This window comes from Dromiciops gliroides, chromosome 1 (genome assembly GCF_019393635.1).
Source record: "Dromiciops gliroides isolate mDroGli1 chromosome 1, mDroGli1.pri, whole genome shotgun sequence".
Lineage (NCBI taxonomy): Eukaryota > Metazoa > Chordata > Mammalia > Microbiotheria > Microbiotheriidae > Dromiciops > Dromiciops gliroides.
The window spans coordinates 38795432-38816365 of NC_057861.1; the positions used below are offsets into that span (position 1 = coordinate 38795432).

At 40.1% G+C, this 20934-nt stretch overlaps 1 protein-coding gene and 1 pseudogene across 1 annotated transcript in view; both read right to left on the reverse strand.

The window, feature by feature from the left end:
* The window catches only part of LOC122736661, a 49273-nt pseudogene extending 36757 nt beyond the window's left edge, over positions 1-12516 (reverse strand).
* The window catches only part of TMEM132D (transmembrane protein 132D), a 960728-nt gene that overhangs the window by 619471 nt on the left and 320323 nt on the right, over positions 1-20934 (reverse strand).

The window sequence follows — 20934 nt, forward strand, 5'->3', positions numbered from 1 at the left end:
CCTTCATTTTACAGATTAGAAACCTTAGATCCAGAGAGGTTCAGCTTCCCAGATAAAGATACTTGTCCAAAGTTACCCATGTAGTAAATAACAGAAGAAGGACCTGAACTGGGGTTCTCTGCCTTCCAAGAAATTCTTTTTTTTTTACATTGTACAACACTAGTGTCTTCTGGGATGGAAGAATTAACTCTCTCAGACTCTAAGGACGGTGAATTCATTCTTTAATGCCTTAGGTAGGCAGCAATCAGTGATCATTAATTAAGCATTATCACATGCTTAATAGTTTTGAGACACTGGGGCTACAAAGACAAAAAAACCAAAGCTATTCCTGCCCTCTGGGAGATTACTTTCTACTGAAATATATGACATGGGACCACAGAACCAGATCTGGAAGGGAAAGTAGAGGCAATTTAATTCAGCCCTCTTATTTTATAGATCAGGTATACACACACACATATGTATGTATATATGTATGTGCATATCTATATATGTATGCACATACACACATGGGTATGTGTCTATCTGTATATGTATAGACATGCATGTACACATGTCTATATCTATACAATATATGCATGCATGCATATGCATGTGTGTGCGTGTATATTATATAAATAAAATTAATACCCATTGATTGAAGGGTGACTACACTAAAAAGTAGGAGATTCTAGAAAGACCTCTCTTAGGAGATAGCCTTGAGCTGAGGAAGCCTGAAGGGAGCTGGGAGTTCCAAGAGGAAAAGATAAAGAGAGAGCACTGAAGTAATGAGAAGCAGCCAATGCAAATACATAGTGGTAGGAAATGGAATCCTGAGTTGTCGAAATAGCAAATAGTCCAGGAGTTATCTCTGTTTGAACATTTAGATGAGAAAGCAAAGATGATCTGATCCAAGTAAGGGGAAATCAGTATGACATGTAGTTTTCTAAAATCCTTTGGGTAACCCTGAGATTTTTAAAAATCAAATGAAGTCTACCTGATTCTCAATTTGTACTATATAATACATTCTCTACTTTCCTTTACCCTACCTTCCTCTTAAAGATGAGCCAACTTGGTTAAGATAATCCTCAGAGCACTTCTGTTGAAAGAACATAGGATGGGGGGCTGCTAGATGGCACAGTGGATAAAGAGCCAGCCCTGGATTCAGGAGGACTTGAGTTCAAGTCCGGCCTCAGACATTTGACACTTACGAGCTGTGTGACCCTGGGAAAGTCCCTTAACCGTCATTGCTCTGCCAAAAAAAAAAAAAAAAACACCATAGGGTGATGGTGATAATGATGATAATAATAACACTAACAATAAAAACTAGCATTTCAAATAGCACTTTAAGGTTTACAAAGCAGTTACCAAGTATTAACTCACAACAACTCTGGAAGACTAGTTTTATTATTATCTTCATTTTACAGATGTGGAAACTGAGGCAGACAGTGGTTAAGTGATTTATCTAGAGTCACACAGCTGGTGTTTGTAGTCAGATTTGATCTAAGGTTTTTCTCACTCTAGGTTCAACCATCTCCCTCATAGTTTTATAACCTAGCTGCCTCATTGTAGACCAGAGACCAGCTGGAAGGGGCCTCAAAGGTCCAAGCCTCTTATTTTATTGAAAGGGAAACAGAAGCCCATGAAATTATTCACCCAAGACCACAGAGGAAGGAGCAGAAGTGGGATTGAAGCCAGGGTGTCTGAATCTATAGCCAGTGATCTCTCTGCCACTATACCATTCTTAATCTCCAGGACCACATGGAAAAAAAATAAGGGATAGATGAAGCTCAAGCGTCATATCCTACATGACATTATTTCTGATCTCCTTCCTTCCTGTTATTAACACTTTCTCCGCCATATTGTCTCCAATTTTCTGTGTGTGTGTGTGTGTGTGTGTGTGTGTGTGTGTGTGTGTGTATTATGTTGGACTCAGCTATGTATATGTTATTTCCCCCAGTGGAACAGAAGATGAAGCTAGAAATCATTTCATTTTTGTCTCTATTTTCCCAGTGTTCAGCCTAGAGACGGACACACAGCAGGCATTTTAATAAAGGTTCCTTGGATTGAATTGAATGGCCTTGAAACAAATCTAATAAGTGGGGTAGAATTCAGGCTGTAGAGACTTCAGCTTAACTGGCTATTTGTCTATTTGCATGTGCTAATCTGATTTCTCCGTATAATATCTATGGGAAGAGGGAAGAGCCTTCTCTTCAGAAGAAGCTCCCTCCATCTGCTCTCCCTAGAATGAATGCCTTAAATAGCCTTTTGAGAGCTTTCAGCCTGGGTTCAGCTCGGCAGTCTGCAGACCACATGATGTCATTCCAGAAAACAATTTGCTTCTAGATCCGTCCACTGGGAAATGCTTTGGGCTGCATTTGTACCTTTACAGACTGGTTAAGTGATTTTTCTTGACAGTTGTCGAATGGATCACCAGCTAAATGAACATTAATGCTACATCAAAAGGCCAAGGGGAATTAATATGCTATTTTCATAACTGTCAAGAGGAACCATGATCAAGTAATGCCTTTGGTTCAGCAGAGCAAGGTCTCCTCTCTTCTATGTCCGAACTTGGAGGAAATGGTCTGTGTCACGTACCCTGCCTTTACTAGAGCCCAGAGGTAGAGAATATTTGAGATGATAGCTGTCTTCCAGTGTCTGAAAGCCTGTCAAATGGCAAAGGGATTGAACTTGTTCCAATGGGTGGGCAAGAAAGGAAGATGTAGGCCTGATGTAAGGAAGAAAGAGAAAAGCATTTTCTCTTGACTCAGAGATCCAGGGATCCTCAAGCCTAGCTCTGCCATTCATTGGGTCACCCATGGGTGATTTGGGGCAGTTCACTTGACCTTTCTGGACCACAGTTTCCTCATCTGTAAAATGAAGGAATTGTACTAGATGACTTGTAAGGTCCCTTCAAGCCCTAAATATATGATCCTGTGTTGTAAAATTATATGAAAGGAGAGTAGGTTTTCTCAATGAGGAGTGGGTGCTCCCTCTTCCTAGTTCTTCAAAATCAGATGACCATTTATAGGGCATCTTGCAGGAGACAAGTTTTAGATTGTAGGATTCGATTCAATGTCACTTATCAAAGCACCTACTGTGGTAGGTGGCAGAGACACGGAGACAAGATTAAAACAACCCCAGAACTCTAGGAGGTTATACTGTTTGTGTGTGTGTGTGTGTGTGTGTGTGTGTGTGTGTGTGTGTGTGTGTATGAAAGAGAGAGAGACAGAGAGAGACAGCGAAAGAGGCAGAGACAGAGAGACAGAGAAAGAGGCAGAGACAGAGAAGAGGAGAAGCGAAGCGAAGAGAAGCGAAGTGAAGCAAAGCGAAGAAAAGAGAAGAGAAGAGACTTACTCTCAACAGTCAGTGGTAAGGAATTGGTCTGAAAGGACCAATTGGAGTCAGACATGGAGGGGTCCAAGGGTGACAAGGTGAGATGTCCAACATCAGGCTAAGGAGTTGGTATTTTATCCATTAGGAAAAAGGGCTAATGAAGGCTTTTGAGTACAGTTGCCATGTGATCAGAACTGGACAATAGAAAGATTATTATGGTAATTGTGTGAAGTCCATGTGGTGGATTTGAATCAGACCACTTATGGAAAATTCCCACTAATCAGGAGCACAGGGCCTCAAGTTGGGTATCACAGAACCTGGGAGATAGGAGGTGAGATGAGAAGGCCATGACAATGGCCAGAAAACAATGGAGAGATTGCTGGGCCTGAGTGGGGCTAGTTATGGACAATTCTCATCAATTAGAAGGGAGGGTATGCAATTATCTTTAAGGTCTAATGAGTGGTTTAGTGGCTCTATCCCCCTGCTATTACCATAGCAACCAGGGGACCACTCAGGGTTTTCTATGTCATCCTAAAATACCAAGCTTTTCAACATTAAACCAGGAAAGGCCAGGACGAATGTGTCACTGGATGAGGTTGAGCTCCAGTCAATGCTTCATGGAGTATACTTCAGCCAGAGCTGATGGGAAAGGGGGTGAGTAGATAGCTTCTGACTATACCCATTACATAGGGATGGGAAAACAGGTTCAGAAAAATAAAGTGAACTGTCCAGAGTTACACATGCAGTTACTAAAATGGAGTTGCAACTAAATTTTAGGTGGTAGGCTAGAAAGGGTGCTGGATTTGGATTAAAAAGGACCTTGATGTGAATTCTGACTTTGCCACTTATCCCCTATATGAAATTGAACAAGTCCCTTCCCTTCTCTGGACCCCAATTTGCGTCCTCATATTTAAAATGGGGGTTTGGCCTCTAAGGTCTCTTCCAGCTCCAAATTGATGAAGCTATGATTCAAAATACAGTGCTTTATCCGCAAGCCATGAAATGATGAGGGTCTGAACTGGGTTGGTCACAACAGGGCAGTAGAGAGGAGGGAGCCAGATGTGAGAGCTATTATGGGGGAAGAATCAGCAATCCTGAGTTAATTTCCTGCCCTCTGGCTAGAATTTACACTTGGACCTTGAGAGAAACTGAAGTATTCAAATCACGATAAAGCAACTAGCTGATTAGAAAATACAGAGCTGGGGGAAAATGGTCCCTCTTCATGCCTGAAGCATTATCATGCTCAAATACCAAAGCACAGCAGCTTAATTATCATAATCATTATCTTAGCTTGACTAGCTGCAAATGAATCCAAAGTTCCAGGTACCCAGTCAAGGCACAGAATTAAAACTGTGTTGCCAAACTGAACACTCACCACATCATTTGCAGATTGCCCTAAGGAGACAGTGTTGCTGAAGGAATCCGTGACCTTGGGGGAAAGGGGGTGAAATAAGGGAGGGGATATCAATAGGAACAAATGTGAGTTGCCAATAGGTTCACAAATCTTCCTCTTCGACAACCCAAAGACATATAAATGACAGAGGATGTCACTTACATGGAATATTTACAAAGTTGAGTCTCACAATCACTTTTGGAGGTAGGGAGATAGGCCCTACAGATATTGTAGAGGAGAAAACTGAGACTCAAAGATATGCAATAACTTAGCCCAGAATCACATAGCACTTGGGAAAGATTTCTCTTTTAGTGACATAAATCTGCACTAGTATTTGGGGTTTCTAATCCCCATGGGATGTGATTAGAGCCTAAGGTATCACTCAGAGCCCAAGGGTTCAAACAAATAATCCATTTGATAAAAATACATTCAAATGCCCCATCAAAAGCATTTCCCAGGGCAGTTAAAAAAATAAGGAAGATAAAAGCAGATAAAAGCCACTGGCAAAGAGGTTAAAAGCAATAACCAAAGCCCCCAAAATTACTTTTATATATTTTTTCTTGCCCAAATGGCCCACAGCTGGGGCCCAAATCAATCTACCTGAAGGCAAAATTAATCCCAACATTTTTTGCCAGGCTTACAACAGCCCTGGCTTGTGATATGGGATTGTATAGGTGTGGGGTAGGCAGAAGTAGGATCTCATGCCTCCTCAGTTCTACCAGCATCCTGGCTCACTGTAATCAGTTTTCATGATGCTTCATTTCAGCTGTGCCTCTCTACCTACCCCCACTCTCTCACTTCCCAGACTTTGTGCATATCTCAAGTAAGTTCTGCTCTGCAGAAAAATGCCCAGCCCTGCATTGGGAATGTCTACAGAATTCATGAGCAATGGATGCTCCTTAATCAACAGGTCAGTTCCAAATAATGAAAAAGGGGGTAAAGTCACTCTTCTTAGGAGAATCCATTCTTTTAGGGCACTGGGGGATGATATCATGTACTGTCTTTTGATCTCTATTATCCCATCTGTAAAATGAAGACATTGATCTCCCAGCTCTCACATTCTCTATTCTAAAGTCCTTTCTAGCTGTCAGTCTATGTCCTATGATCCTTTCTAACAATAATATTCCCTGTTCTAAGGCTCTCCCTTCTCCACACATTCGCCCCCTGCTCTGGCATGATGTCTAAGTATTGATGTTCTACATTCTAACATTCTCTTAGAACTCAGCATTATCATTCAATATTCTAATGTCTCTCCCAGCTCTGAAATTCCACAGTCTAAATTCACTTCCAGTTCTGACATTGTATATTCTAAGGCCCTTTCCAGTTCTGACATTCTTGTTTAATATGGTCTCTGCCAGTTCAATAATTCTGTGTTCTTGGTCCCATTACAGAATCATAGAATTTCAGAGTTGGAACCTCAGTGGTCACCTAATTCCCTTCAAAATCCTTGACAAGTGGCCCTAAAACCTTTCCTTAAAGATCTAAGAGGAAGGCCAACACAACACAAGCAAAGGCAGCCCAATCTACTTTGGCTTTCATCATCAGGAAATTTTCTGTAACCCTAGATCGAGTTGTACTCAGTGTTCCAAACACTGCCCTCTAGGGACAAATAGATTGGCTCCAATCACCCTACCACGTGACAGCCCCTCAGATCAGGATTTGTGCCTCCCTCCCCCTAAAGATTTTGTTTCCCTCCTTTCTTCAGTGGATCCAAATGGAATCTTACTTCATGGATCCTTCCATTTGGCATGAACTCAAGGCTCTTCACCTTCGTGATTCCCATCCCTGGAAGGCTTCCAACTTTTTAATGTCTTTTTGGTTCTAAATTCTACCATCCCACATAGTACATAATTGTTTTAGGCCACTTAGATGCCTGCCTTCATTTCCTTTTTGGGGTTCTCTTCCCATAACTACAGATTGAGAATGGGCATAGATCTTTTCTCCATTTACTAATAAAATATATCTATTTATTTTATCCTGCTCTGCTGGTAAGTTACCCTCCAAGAATAGCTTCAGCTTGGAAGAAGAGGCTGCCAAGTGTTTAAGTCTAGGTGGCTACCACCATGTACCCTAGGAGTAAAATTTTAAACAGAATTGAAATAATTGAATTTATAAAATATGTATGACATTCTACCAACTCTATGCTGATAACTGCACACTTCAAATAAGGAAGAGCTGAGGTCCAATCCTACCTCAGAAACTTTCTTTGTGGTCTCAGAAAAATTCTTTAATCTCACTGTGTCTCAATTTCCTGAACTATAAAATGAGTACAATAATACCTACTTCATAGTACTGTTGTGCGAGGAACAAATGAGACAATATAGATATATATATATAGATATATATATACATATATATATTACCTTAAATACTATATAAAACATATATTATAATTATTATCAGGTAGAGGGACTGCATCTATGATTTCATTGATACAGAGAACTCCCAGGTGAGGATTTCACCACTGTCAATGCATGTTGGCACTTTGTCTGCCACTTATGGTCTTAGAGAGTGAGCTGGAGCCCCAGGAAGTTAAGTAACCTAGGTGCTCAGGGGCACATAGCCAGTAGATATCAGAAGCAGGATTTGAACCATTCTCTTCTGGTTTCACAACCAGTTTCCTAGCCACAACAGCATGCTGCTTCTTGTAATCATCATCATTATTATTATAATTATTTTTATAATAAAAGTATTATCATTTTCTAGTTACATATAGAGATAGTTTTCAATATTTGTTTTTATAAGATTTCTTAGTTCCAAGTTGTTTCTCTCTCCCTGTCTACCCTCCCCCCTTCCCAAGACAGCAAGCAATCTGATATAAATTATATATGTACAATCACATTAAACATATTTTTTTGTATTAGTCAGGTTGTGAAAGAAGAATCAGAACAAAAGGGAAAAACCTCAAAAGAGAAAAAAAATCACAAAAAAAGTAGAAACGGTATGGTTCAATCTGCATCCAGATTCCACAGTTCTTTTTTTTATGGATGTGGAGAGCACTTTACATCATGAATCCTTTGGAATTATCTTGGATGATTGTATTGCTGAGAAGAGTTAAGTCTATCACAGCTGATCATCACACAATGTTGGTGATACTATGTATAATGTTCTCCTGGTTCTGCTCATCTCACTCAGCATCCATTCATTTAAGTCCTTCCAGGTTTCTCTGAACTCCTCCTGCTCATCATTTCTTACAGCACAATAGTACTCCATTACGTTCATATACTACAACTTGTTTAGTCATTCCCCAATTAATGGACATCCCTTCAACTTCCAATTCTTTGCCACCACAAATATTGTTGTAATTATTAATTTGGAAATCCTTCTATTAGGAAAAATTATATTATGACTTCTTCAAACAATTTTGGTTTTAGACCCAACCTTATTACCCCAGAAAAGAATGCCCTTTCTTCCCCTTATCAAAACAAACACCCATACTATTTTCCATCTCATATCTAGAGAAAAGATGGGTCAGTGAAAAAGTATAGGGCTTTGACTTGGGATTTATATACATCATCATCACCACCATCACTATAATGTTTATATAGAAATTTAAGCTTTATAACATACTTTACAAATTTTATCTCATTTTATCCTCACAATAACCCTGAGAGATAGCCGCTATCATTATCCCCTTTTCACAGTTGAACAAAATGATGCAGAAAGAAGTTAAATGGTTCACCCAAGTTCACATGGCTAGCAAGTGTCTGAGGACAGATTTGAATTCAGGTCTTTTGGACTTCCAGTCCAAAAGACATTGTTGACACTAGTTGACACACTATCTGTGTGACCCTGAGCAAGCCTCTTGACCTCCACCATCCTCAGTTTCCTCATCTGTTAAATGGGGATATAAATACACGTAGTAGTTTCCTCACAGTGTTGTAGGCAAAGTATGTAATTCAAATCCAACAAGATAACCTATACAGAAGGCCTTTGAAAATTGGAAAGTGACTTGTAAACACCATTTTTGTTTCTATTGAGAATAATCTTTGCACTATCTACCTCACAGGACTTGTTGTAAAGAAAGTATTTTATAAACTTTAAAGAACTCCTTAAGTGTGAGCAGTTATTTTGTTGTTAGTCTTTTCACTCCTGTCCCACCCTTTATGACCCCATTTGGGGTTTTCTTGGCAAAGATACTGGAGTGGTTCACCATTTCCTTCTCCAGCTCATTTTACAGATGAGGAAATTGAAGCAGAGAGGGTGAAGTGACTTGCCCAGGGTCACACAGCTAATAAGTGTCTGAGGCCATATTTGAACTAATAAAGGAGACACTTCCTGATTCCAAGCCCAATGCCCTATCCACCACACCACCTAGCTGCCCTATTCTTATAACAACATTTATTAATTCTAGAGAATCCGATGCCTTTTTTAAACCTATGGCTCTCATGTCAGGTGGTAACATCTACTACCAAAATGTGACATTGTCGCCTGACTCTACAAGACATGAAAAACAGACCAAAGAAAAAAGAAGTGAGCTACATTGAGTTAATAGAGTTAAATGACATTGTTGTTAAAGAAAATTGGGGGGCACTGTAGAGTAGAGAAAATGTTAGATATGAAGAACCTCATGGTGCAGTGCAGTGCATTTCTGGGGGCTTCCCTGTGTGACCCTAGGCAAGTTATTATGGATGCCTAGGCTTTCATTCCTCTATCTATAAATGAGGAGGCTGGATTCAATAACCTCAGAGGTTACTTCTAGCTCTAAATCCATGAGACTCTATCCAAAAAATGGACAGCAATTCAACCTATTTCTCACCAAGGATTGCTACTCAGTACATAGGAATATTCTTCTAAGAAATACATCTCAGAGTTTATAACAGGAATTAATAGGGGGAAACATGATATTCCTTAGAGAAATTTCCTTGCTGGGACACATTTATGCCATTAAGTGCATGCTTGCAATTTACCAAATAGCTCGTATCAGTGACTACCCTTCATAAAAGTTAGCATTTTGTCCTCTGCCTTCTAGGAGGGTCAGACCTAATATTTTTAAAATTAGGCTGCAGTCTACTCCCAATTAGAACTTATGCACAAGGAATATAAAAGTATATGAACAGGAAAGGAAGAGGGGTAGTCATGAGTAAGAGCAAAGGATGACACATGTATCAATCAACTCCTAAACATTTATTAAGCCTATACATACTATATGTCAGGCATTAGGAACAGGGAATAAAAAGACAAAAATGAAACACTGAATGTTGTTGAGGAGATTATAATCCATTGTAAAACAAAATGGATGCATATTAGTACGAAATAGTTCTCTAACAATATAGGTCTCTCCCTCTCTCTCTCTCTCTCTCTCTCTCCCTCCCTCTCTCTCTCTCTCTCTCTCTCTCTCTCTCTCTCTCTCTCTCTCTCTCTCTCTCTCTTTTCTGGGATCAAGCAATTTACCCTGAGGGATTTCTTTTTTTCCTGAAAAAGGAAGGAAGGAATTGCCCTGTTGGCAAGACCCAGCAGTCTGGAGGATGCCCTGGATTGGGTTCTTTGCTGTTTTAATGGACAACCACATGGACACAAGTGTGGTATCAGTAACCTCTGGGAGGTTATGGATGGGTCAGGAAATTTTGACAAATTGGAGAAGGGAGTAAGGAGAAAATTATTGGATGTAGCCAAAAAGAAACAAATGACTTTAAGAGAAAGGAGAATGGGGCAGTTAGGTGGCACAGTAGAAAAAACACTGGCCCTGGATTCAGGAGTACCTGAGTTCAAATCCAGCCTCAGACACTTGACACTAGCTGTGTGACCCTGGGCAAGTCACTTAATCCCCATTGCCCCGCAAAAAAAGAGAAAGAATTCTGATAACCCTGACCTGGAAAAGAAAAAGGGCAGTGTTTTATTGCAATACTGTCTGGCCACAGCAACCCCCTCATTCGGCTCTTGGGTTCCCCAGGACAGAGAATGCATTGTGTTTTCCCCTCTGTTGCCTCAGGAGGAAACAGAGACAAACTGAGGTTATGTGATTTACCCATGGTCACATAGTAAGTGTCTGAGGTAGGATTTGAACTGGGGTCTCCTGATTCCAAATCCAGTGCTCTATCTGCTTTTCTTCCTTAACAATTTGCCCAAGGTCATATTGTTAGTTAATGTCAAATCTGGAACTGGAACTTGAAACCAATTCTTGTCATTCAGTCATTTCAGTCACGTCTGACTCTTCTTGACATGGTTCAGGATTTTCTTGGCAAAGATACTGAAATGGTTTGCCATTTCCTTTTCCAGCTCATTTTATGAATAAGGAAACAGAGGTAAACAGGATGAGGTGACTTAGCCAGGGTTACATAGCTTGAAAGTATCTGAGGCTGGATTTGAACTTAGGAAGATCAGTTTGGAAGACTCCAGGCCCAGCACTCTATCCATTGTGCCACCTAGCTGCATAAATCCTTCATGATTTCCACTCACTGGTACCAAGATATTTATTTTATTTTCATTAGGAAAAATAAATATTTATTAACCACTCACGATGTGTAAGGCAGTGTGCTAATCACTTAGAGTTGTTGTTTGTCCTTCATTCTGGAAGAGGACCACGACATCATGACTTGCAGTGAATTGGGTTTAGGTGAGAGAGGGCTGTGTAAAGTCACCAACCTCACTCTCTCCTCCACCTAGGTCCAGTGGCAAGATATTTATCAAGACGACTGGAGATGGCCCTGGAGTTGAAGGCAATTTGGGTTCAGTGACTTGCCCAGGGTCACACAGTGTCTGAGGTGAGATTTGAATTCAGGTGCTCCTAACTTCAGGGCCGGTGTGCTATCTACTACACCACCTAGCTGCCCCATATAATTAGAGAAAAAAGAGGGGAAAGCAACCAAACAAACAAACAAAAAAACAATTCTTGCCTCCAAAGAATTTATGGTCTACAAGTGTTTATGAAGAAAAAGTTACAGGACATAATTTATTTTAAATCAACAAAACAAAACAAACAAAACCAAGAATAACACAGCTATCCTGATTAGCATTTCTATGATTTTTAAGGTATGGCAAGGTCTTTCTTCCCAAGGACAACAAAAGTCCTATAACTAAAATTAAGCCCATTTAAGGAATGAAGAAAACTGAGACCCAGAAAGATTAAATCACTTGCTTAAAGTCACATATTTGGTAAGAGCAACAATCATGAATGGCTTCTGAGTGAAACATAGAGACCTTGAAACGATACTCGTCATCATTCTCATCACATCATTGGCTCCCAGAAATGATTAATACATAAAACGTGTAATAGAAGATTGGCTAACAATAATTAACACTAATAATTTGTGATGATACTTAAATAGGCTGAGACATAACTTGAGTATGACTTCATGATCCCTCTTGATAAAATGAAATTCAAATTTGTCAGTTTATTTTGAAAACAGTCCTTGAAGGGCGAGGGTCAACAGAATACTTTATTCAGTCACTATTTTGTGGAACTACTGAAAGATCTGCCCTACAAAGTTAGTCATGAGAAGCAAATGCAGGTGGTATTGGGAAGAGAAGGGGACAGAAATTCAGCTATTGAGCTATTTGTTTATTCTGCCTTAAAATATATCCAAGATCACAGATCAAGAGTCAGAAAGGACCTTGGGGAGCATATCTCATTTTACGTCTTCTTTTTTCTAGCTGTATCCTGGGGTTTTAGCACATCATAAGCACTTATTTTTTTTCTATTCATTATCTAACGAGACAGGTTTTCATTGGCCAAAATAAAGCACCAAAACAATTAGCCTTTGCTGATGACAGATATACAAAATAAAGCAAAGTATATGGGGGTCAAAGAATAGAGGATAGATACTAACCTTGATTCACTTAGCTTACCTTTTGTTTTGACTCAAATTCATTAGCACGCTAAGCCAAGGAGGATCTTGGGAGTATTTTACCTTAATGTGGATTGTCATCTGTAATAGAGGGCTTTGATCTCTGCTCAGACATCAGCATATGAAAAGAAGGACCTATCTGTGCCACCTCAAGTGAATATGTTCATCTTTCTGAAGCTTATTTTTCTCATCGATAAAATGGAAATAATTATACTTGTGCTACCTACCTTGCAGTGTGCAGAGTTCTTTGTAAGATATAAAACATTATATAAATTTTAAATTAAGTTCAATGAAGATTTATTAATCACCGGACATGGACCAGGTATGGTCCAAGGTGCTCAAGCTACAAAGGATAAGGACTAGATAGATCTGTGATGTTAATTGGTATAGGGAACTCCCAGATGAGGAAATCTGTTCTACCAACAAGGGCTGGAGCCTTTTCTGCAACTTATAGTCTTAAAGAGTTGACAAAAGCACAGAGAGTGTGTCTTGTCCAGAGTCACACAGCCAGTATGTATCAGAGGCAGGAATCATACCCAGTCTTCAAGGTCAACTCTCTAACTTTGGGCCATGCTTCTAATGCTTATTATACTGTTGAATATTATTTCCTCATGCCTGAAATGTACTCTCTCCTTACCTACCTTTCTTCAAGGCTCCCTTCAATTTCTATCTCTTATATAAGGCCAATCCAGGTCCCAACTCCCCCTTCCCCAAGTTGTTAGTACCCACTTGACCAATCTACTTTGTACATATATTTTTGTCCTTTATTTCTGAAGAGGACCAATGGCATCATAGGGTGATGACTTGCACGTGAATTGGATTTAAGTGAGGCAGAGTTGCACAAAATCATCAGCCTCACTCTCTATTCCAGAGTCATCCAAGTCCAGTGGCAGGACACAGTCAGCATGACTGCTGATGGGCTGGGATGCAGTGGATGCCCTTGGCATCTTCAGTGTCTGCCCAAGCTCTAAGCACTCCACAATGTTCTTCAGTTGCCTTCATGACCATTCATTCAAACCGTTCTCATTCATCCATTCTACCAGGGAAAGTCTTCATATGGTTGAAGTAGACATCCCCCTAACTCACTGAAAAGTTTGAGACATGTTGGTTAATCTCAACTTGTTTTAGACCATCTGCCAAGGCAGTTCGACCTGGATGTGCCTGCGGCTGTTCATGTTACAGCTTCTTGGAGCCATAGGTAAGAGTTGAGTGCCAGATAGACATGAAAGCCAAATGAGCAGTCTTAAAAGGGGGAAAAACAAGGAAGACCCTCACCCCAAAGGTGCCAGTTCTCTTTGAACATTTCATATATTCATTTCGTACTTAATCATAAATATTTTTGCTTTTCTATGGCTATGTGGATGTTATTTTATCTTAATAAAGTATAAATTTCATGAAGGGAGGAACGACTTTTATCTCAGATTTTTTTTGTGGGGTGGCCTTTGTAGGTTCAGTGCCTAGCACTTCAGATGTCATCAGTATAGAGAACTCATAATGAGGAACCTCCCTCTACTGCAGATGGCCATTTGTTACTCAACTTTTAGTTTTTGGAGATCTATTTCCTGAGGGCACTAAGTAATTAAGTGACACTGACCACTGAAGTGACTTACCCAGGGTCACACAGCTGGTATATATCAGAGGCAGAACTTATCTAGGTCTTCTTGATTCTAAGACCACCACCACACTACCCATTCTACCATGATTCCTTTCTGCCTGGGACATTATAGATACATCCATGCTTCTTCACTAACTCAATCGAGACGTCTACTATGTGCCAGTCACTGTTAGATTCCAGGATACAAACACCAAAGTTCTCAAAGGGTTTATGTTATTGATTGAATGAATGTATACATGAAAGAAAGTTTCCAATGATGCCAAGCCTAATAAACACAATTCAAGAGTATGCTCAGCCACTTCAAGATGAAGCATGGAAAATTAGCCTCTCAGTCAAGAAGACCTGCTATCCAGTCCTGTTGTGGGACCCTGGGCAAGTCACTTAAATGGTCAGTGTTTTCAGCAATTAAGATTTACAAGGTATAGAAGAGGTACCAGACTGCATTGGTAGAAGGACTTCTCTCATCCAGGTATTTCCTTTATCAATGAAACCATAAGCTTAGTCCCTATTCCTTTAAGGCTAGGATTGTATTTCTTGCTTCTATCCCCAATCCTTAGCACACAGTAACTACCTATTAAATATATCTATCCATCTATCTATCAATTTCTCTATCTATCTTTCTATCTATCCAGCCAGCCAGCCAATCTGTCTACCTACATATCTACCTATATATCTATATCTTTCTGTCTATGCATCTACATATTTGCCTAGATACCAATATCTGTCTGTCTATCTGTTTATCCATAACTACATATATATCTGGAGCTTTCCATATATTTATCTACCTACATCTTGATCTATCCATCTATTTATCTATCTATTTCTCTACTCGTCCATCCAGGGGCAGCTTTGTGGAGCACTGGATAGAGCACTGGCCCTGAAGTTGGGAGGACCTCTAAGTTCAAATTTCATCTCAGACAATTACTAGCTCTGTAACCCTGGGCAAGTCACTTAACCCTAATTGCCTTAAACATCCTAGGCCATTTCTACTAATTGTGATAAATGTTTTGCCACAGGACCCAGATGGCTCCAGAGAAGAGAGTGAAGCTGGTGACCTTGCACAGCCCTCCCTCACTTAAATCCAATACACTGCAGGTCATAACATCACCCTGATATCATGGTCTTTTTTGAGAATGAATGACAAACAACAACAACTTATCCATCCATCTATCTACATATCTGTCTATAGACTCATCTATCTGTCCATCCATCTATCTAATCTATCTACATATCTACGTACCTACATTATCTATCATCTAACTAATCTATCTATCCATATCTATATTTCTATTTAGCCCATCCACCTGTCTGCCAGACTTCCTGAATAACAATTATCCCTTATGCTAAAATAAAACACACACCCAGACCACCTGAAATATTTGATTTGTTTTAAGGCAGAATAACCAAAGTACTTTCCAACATCCAACACTTGTCACCGCCCCTTCCTACCACCACCTGCCTTTCCTTCTAATGAGACACTTTTTGTAGGACAATTTGAAGAACCAACAACAGAACATGGTGCCTAATTTTTATCCTAGGTGAAATATCATTTCCTTGCTGCTGCTGTTTTTGGTTTTTTCAGCAATGCAAAGGCAGGAAAAATTGCTTCCTGTTGTCTTAATAACTTTAGTTTTCAGCTTCCAGGCAGGGAAGTTGTATTCATGATGAGCATCTCCAAACACAGCCCATTTGATGAGAAAATGGAACATGCGTCAGGATCCGTCTCTTCTTGATGTTTCTAAGCAGCCACTGACTTCCTGCCAGCCCTTACCCTCACATGTTTACAAGATTTAGATGCAGCTTGCTGGGTATGTTTTATGGCATAAGACCAGCTTTTCATTCCAACAATTGACTTATGGCATATTCTTCCATGAAGAGATCTCTACCTCACATGAGCACCATTGTGAATAATTATTCCCATCCCCACTTTTCTGTGTTGATCACTTTGGGGTCCAAATATTAAGTGGAAAATTTCATATCCCATGCACTAAAATATAGCTCTCTTTTACCTCTTGGATCTACTACATAGCATTTAAAGCTCTTCATATGCAGAATGAGACATACACGTTTGGACGTGGACAATGTAGGAAATTTTTTTGCTTGACTACACATTAAAGAGCTTTTCTCTCCTTTTGTTTGTATTCTTTTTCATTGGAGATAGGATGGAAGGGAAAAAATAAAGCCTTGCTAAATGTAAAAAAAAAAAAAACCAATGAAAAGCAATAAAGCGTTTTATAACTCTAACTCTTCCTACATTTCCCATCTCTTTCCATTTTAACTAAACACAGTCAAAATGGAACTCATTTTCTTACCCCCTAAACCCTCACCACCTTCTACCTTCTTTATTATTATAGAGGGCAACATTTTCCTCTCAGTCCTTCAGACTCACAACCCAGTTATCTTGGCTTTCTCGGTATCTCTCAGACCCCAAATCCAAGCTGTTGCCAAGGTCTATCAATTTCACCTTGCAACATCTCTCAAAAATGCCCCCTATTGTCTCCTCTGACAGTGCCCCCACCCTGGGCCAGGCCCTCATAACTTTCCACCTAGACTATTGAAATAACCTGCTGGTGGCTCTGCCTGCTGCAAGTCTTTCCATAAACTCCAGTAGCTCCCTGTCACCCTCGAGATCAAATACAAAATATTCTTTTTGGCATTCAAAGCCCTTCCTCACTTAGCCTCCTCCTGTCTTTCCAGTCTTTTTACAGGTAACCTTTGATCCTGTGACACAGGCCTCCTTGCCGTCCCATGGACAAGACACTCCATCTCTAGGCTATGGTCTTTTTCTTTGGCTGTCCTTTATGCCTGGAATGCCCTCCCTCTTCAACTCTGCCTACTCTCTTTCATGGCTTCCTTACTGTTCAAACTAAAATCCCATAATTTACAGGCAACTTTTCCCAAACAATCAATTCTAGTATCTTCCCTCAGTTAATTATTTCCTATTTTTTCTGAATATAGCTTGCTTTGTATTGTTGGCATGCTGTCTTCCCCGTTACATTGTATATTTGTTTTTGTTTTTGTTTTTTTGGTGAGGCAATTAGGGTTAAGTGACCTGCCCAGGGTCACACAGCTAGAAAGTGTCAAGTGTCTGAGGCCGGATTTGAACTCAGGTCCTCCTGAATCCAGGGCCAGTGCTCTATCAACTGCACCACCTAGATACCTCTATATATTGTATATTTCTTGAGGGCAGGGACGGTCTTTTGTCTCTTTTTAGATACCCACTGCCTAACCTATAGTAGGAGCTTAATTAAATGTGTATTACTCCCTTCCATGTATACTAGGACCTAGCCACATCGAGCAACTTGCAATTCCTCAAACATGATAACTGTCCTCCAGACCCCGCTCATCTCTAACTCTTAGATTTTCTGGCTTACTTAAAGATTCAGATCAAATCCTACCTTCTGCAAGAAGCACTGCCTGGTTCCCCACCATTACTCCACTGCTAGTACCTTCTCTAAGATTATCTTCCAATTACACTGTATAGATCTTGTATTGACATAGTTATTTACATGTTGTTTTCCCTATTGAAATGTGAGTTCTTGGAGGGCAGGGACTGTGTTTGCCTTTTGTGTACCCAGCACTTAGAATGGCTCTGGGCATATGCTAAGAGCTTAATAAATACTTGTGGACCAACTGACTGAAATATTGACAACTCCCTCTTCAAACCAGAAAATCAGGGGTTTCCTAGAGTCAAATGCTACAGATATATTGTCTGATATAGTCACTTTATTGGGTGTTTTCATTTCACAGTTTTTCTTTCTTATAAGACAGTGATCACAATGGGGAACAAAAGCTGTTCTTTACCACCACCACGACCGCCTAGAAATGATTATGATATAAGTAGAGTTTAAAGGGGAAATTTTGAGAGAAATGCGTTGGAAAGCAAGGAAATTTTAAAAAACAACAACACTAAAGTCTGTTTCTTATAAAGAAGTAGGTGGTACTAAAAGAAGGACAATGAGATTTAGTAACTAGGTTCTAGGGCTGGGAAGAGCTTGTGGATATCTGGAAGCTGGGGAGAGACAAAGAAAGAGGTGGGTTGGGAGAGGAAAGGAGAGAGAGAGGGAGGAGGGAGATGGAGTGGGAGAGAGAGAGTGGTAGGGGAAGGAGAAAGAGAGGAAGGGAGGAAGGAAGGAATAGGGAAAGGGAGAGAGGAAAGGAGAGGAAAGATTTCTGTTTCCCCTTTCCCTCCCCAACTTGGACTGCCAAGTGAGTATGTTGGATTTATTTGGGCTTTGCCCGGAGGATCCTCATATTTGGTATCATAAGTGATCCTGGTGGTTTACATCAATCTAATGTTTGTTCATTCAAGAGTTTCTGGTTTTTCTTCCTTCTTTTAATATATGTTTCTTCTGTTAAAATAATTGATATTTTGATTGTTTGGGAATGGGGGGGGTAGATATGACACTTTGAGAAGACCACTGCTCTTGTCCTCACATCTCTGGCTTTTAAAATAAAATAACAATAATTACAATAACAACAGCAAAGTCATTCTGAAGGAGTTTCAACTTATCTTTCTTCACCCTGCAACTGGGCAAGTGATCAAGCAACAATCATGTCTTAAGCAGCCATTATGTGCTGGCACTCTAGTAAGCCTAGAGAAGACATAGAAAAAAAAAAAGAAAGAAAAACAGTTCCCGTCCTTAAGGATCTTACAGTCTATAAGAGGAGACAATTCTACAAGGTCGTGGGGACGGTGGTGTAGTTAGAGGGAGAAGACTACCATCAGCTGGGAAGATCAGGAAAGGCTTTAAATTAATTGGTTGTTACCCTTTGTTCTCAAACAGGACCAAAATGACATCACTATGGTAGAGTCAAGGCGGAGTGTGTCCAACTGTGGCAGATCAGACCAATGCAAGTTCAGAATACTCTACTACAGGTCATGCACAAATAGTTCATATGAATATTTGGGGTGGATTCTCTTAAATTTGCTCATCTCATGTTGCTTTTGAGTTGCTTCAATTCTGCTTTGTTCATAGAGCACAGCACCTTCTCTGATGGGGGCATGCCAAGGTGGATGGTCCTGTGCCAGCTTCTCCCAGGTCTCACAATCAATTCCAAAGTTCTTTGTTTGTTTGTTTATGTGTTTGTTTTTTTGGTGGGGCAATGAGGGTTAAGTGACTTGCCCAGGGTCACACAGCTAGTAAGTGTCAAGTGTCTGAGGCCAGATTTGAACTCACATACTCCTGACTTCAGGGCCGGTGTTCTATCCACTACTCCACCTAGCTGCCCCGATTCCAAAGTTCTTTAGCAAGATCTTGAGAGTGTCCTAGTATCACTTTTTTCTGACCACCATGTGAACACTTGTCTTGTGTGAGTAACACTAGCAACACTTTAGGTATTCTCTGAAGTAAACTAGGGATTCTAATGGGTAGAGGTGAGTGGAGAACTTATTCCAGGAATGGAAAAAATAAACTTATGCAAAGACACAGGAATAAGAATGTTGTGTTGTGGTTGAGGAACAAGATAAGCGCCTGAAGGCTGATATGAAATACACTGAGTTTTCACTGAACAGATCAAAGTGAGTTGGAAAGAAGTAATAAAAGACTAGATTTCCTAGTGATTCATATAGACTAAAATAGTCAAGAAGAAGGACCCTCCCCCCAAAGACTTAATTCAGCCTAGCAGGGTGTTTAAGGTAGGGTGTTATCTGGGAAAACAAGCTGCAGTAAATATAGTCTGATGCAGCAAGCTATGGAGGGCACTTTGAAATGAGAGAACGAATTGAAACTAAATTGGTCTTGGAGGACCAAAGCATGAGTCTGGCAATTTTAGCCTGCCAGTCATATTGGTCATGAGCCCAATTTTGGGACCAGCTGGAGACTCAACTGGTTTTCTTCTTAAAACTTGAAGGCTATTCTTGGATTCACTCCTGTTCAACCATTTCTGAAAATAAAAATGTGTAAACTGTGCTTAGTTCTAGAAGGGATTTGACAAGCTGAAAAGCATCCAGAGGATGGTGAGGGCCTTGGGGACCAAGTCATCCATGCAAGGATCAATCCACCCCCATATTTCTTACATCCATTCCCTTCTCTCCATGAGCTAGAGAAGGAAATGACAAACCATTCCAGTATTTCTGCCAAGAAAACCCCCAAATGGGGTCACAGAGAGTCGGACATGAGTGTAACAACTGAACGCCAACAAAAAGCCCTCTTTATTGAAGGCTTAGAACTTTCCCACTAACTTTTTCCTCTTATCTTTCATAAAAAGGAAACTCCACTGGAGATTTTATTATATTATTATAGATTTAAGTTTGATTGTCCAGGATATTTTTCCAAATATGCTGATGCCTCATAGGGAGTGGGGAAATATTGAAGCAGATATGAACCTGTTTGGTTGTTGATGCCAAAGGATAATAATATTTTTTAAAGAGTATGCCAGGGCAGCTAGGTGGTGCAGTGGATAAAGCCCTGGCCCTGGATTCAGGAGTACCTGAGTTCAAATCTGACCTCAGACACTTGACACTTACTAGCTGTGTGACCCTGGGCAAGTCACTTAATCCCCATTGCCCTGCAAAACAAAACAAAACAAAAAACAGAAAGAAAAACAAAACAAAACAAAAACCAGTATGCCTAAAGCCTAGGCCAATCCCTGAGTATCCAGGGTGAACAATGGAAACAGGTAATACCTTTAATAATCTAGAATAAAATGCAAGCTTCTCTAAGCAGATCACAGATTTGGAGATCAGAGAAATCTTCTTGTTCCAGTCCTTCACGTTAGAGACAAGAAAGTTTAAGTCACTCGTCCAAGGTCTCACAGGTAGGCAATATAATACAAACCCGGGCCCTTTTATTTTAGAACCTACAGCATACTATCCACTGGACTTC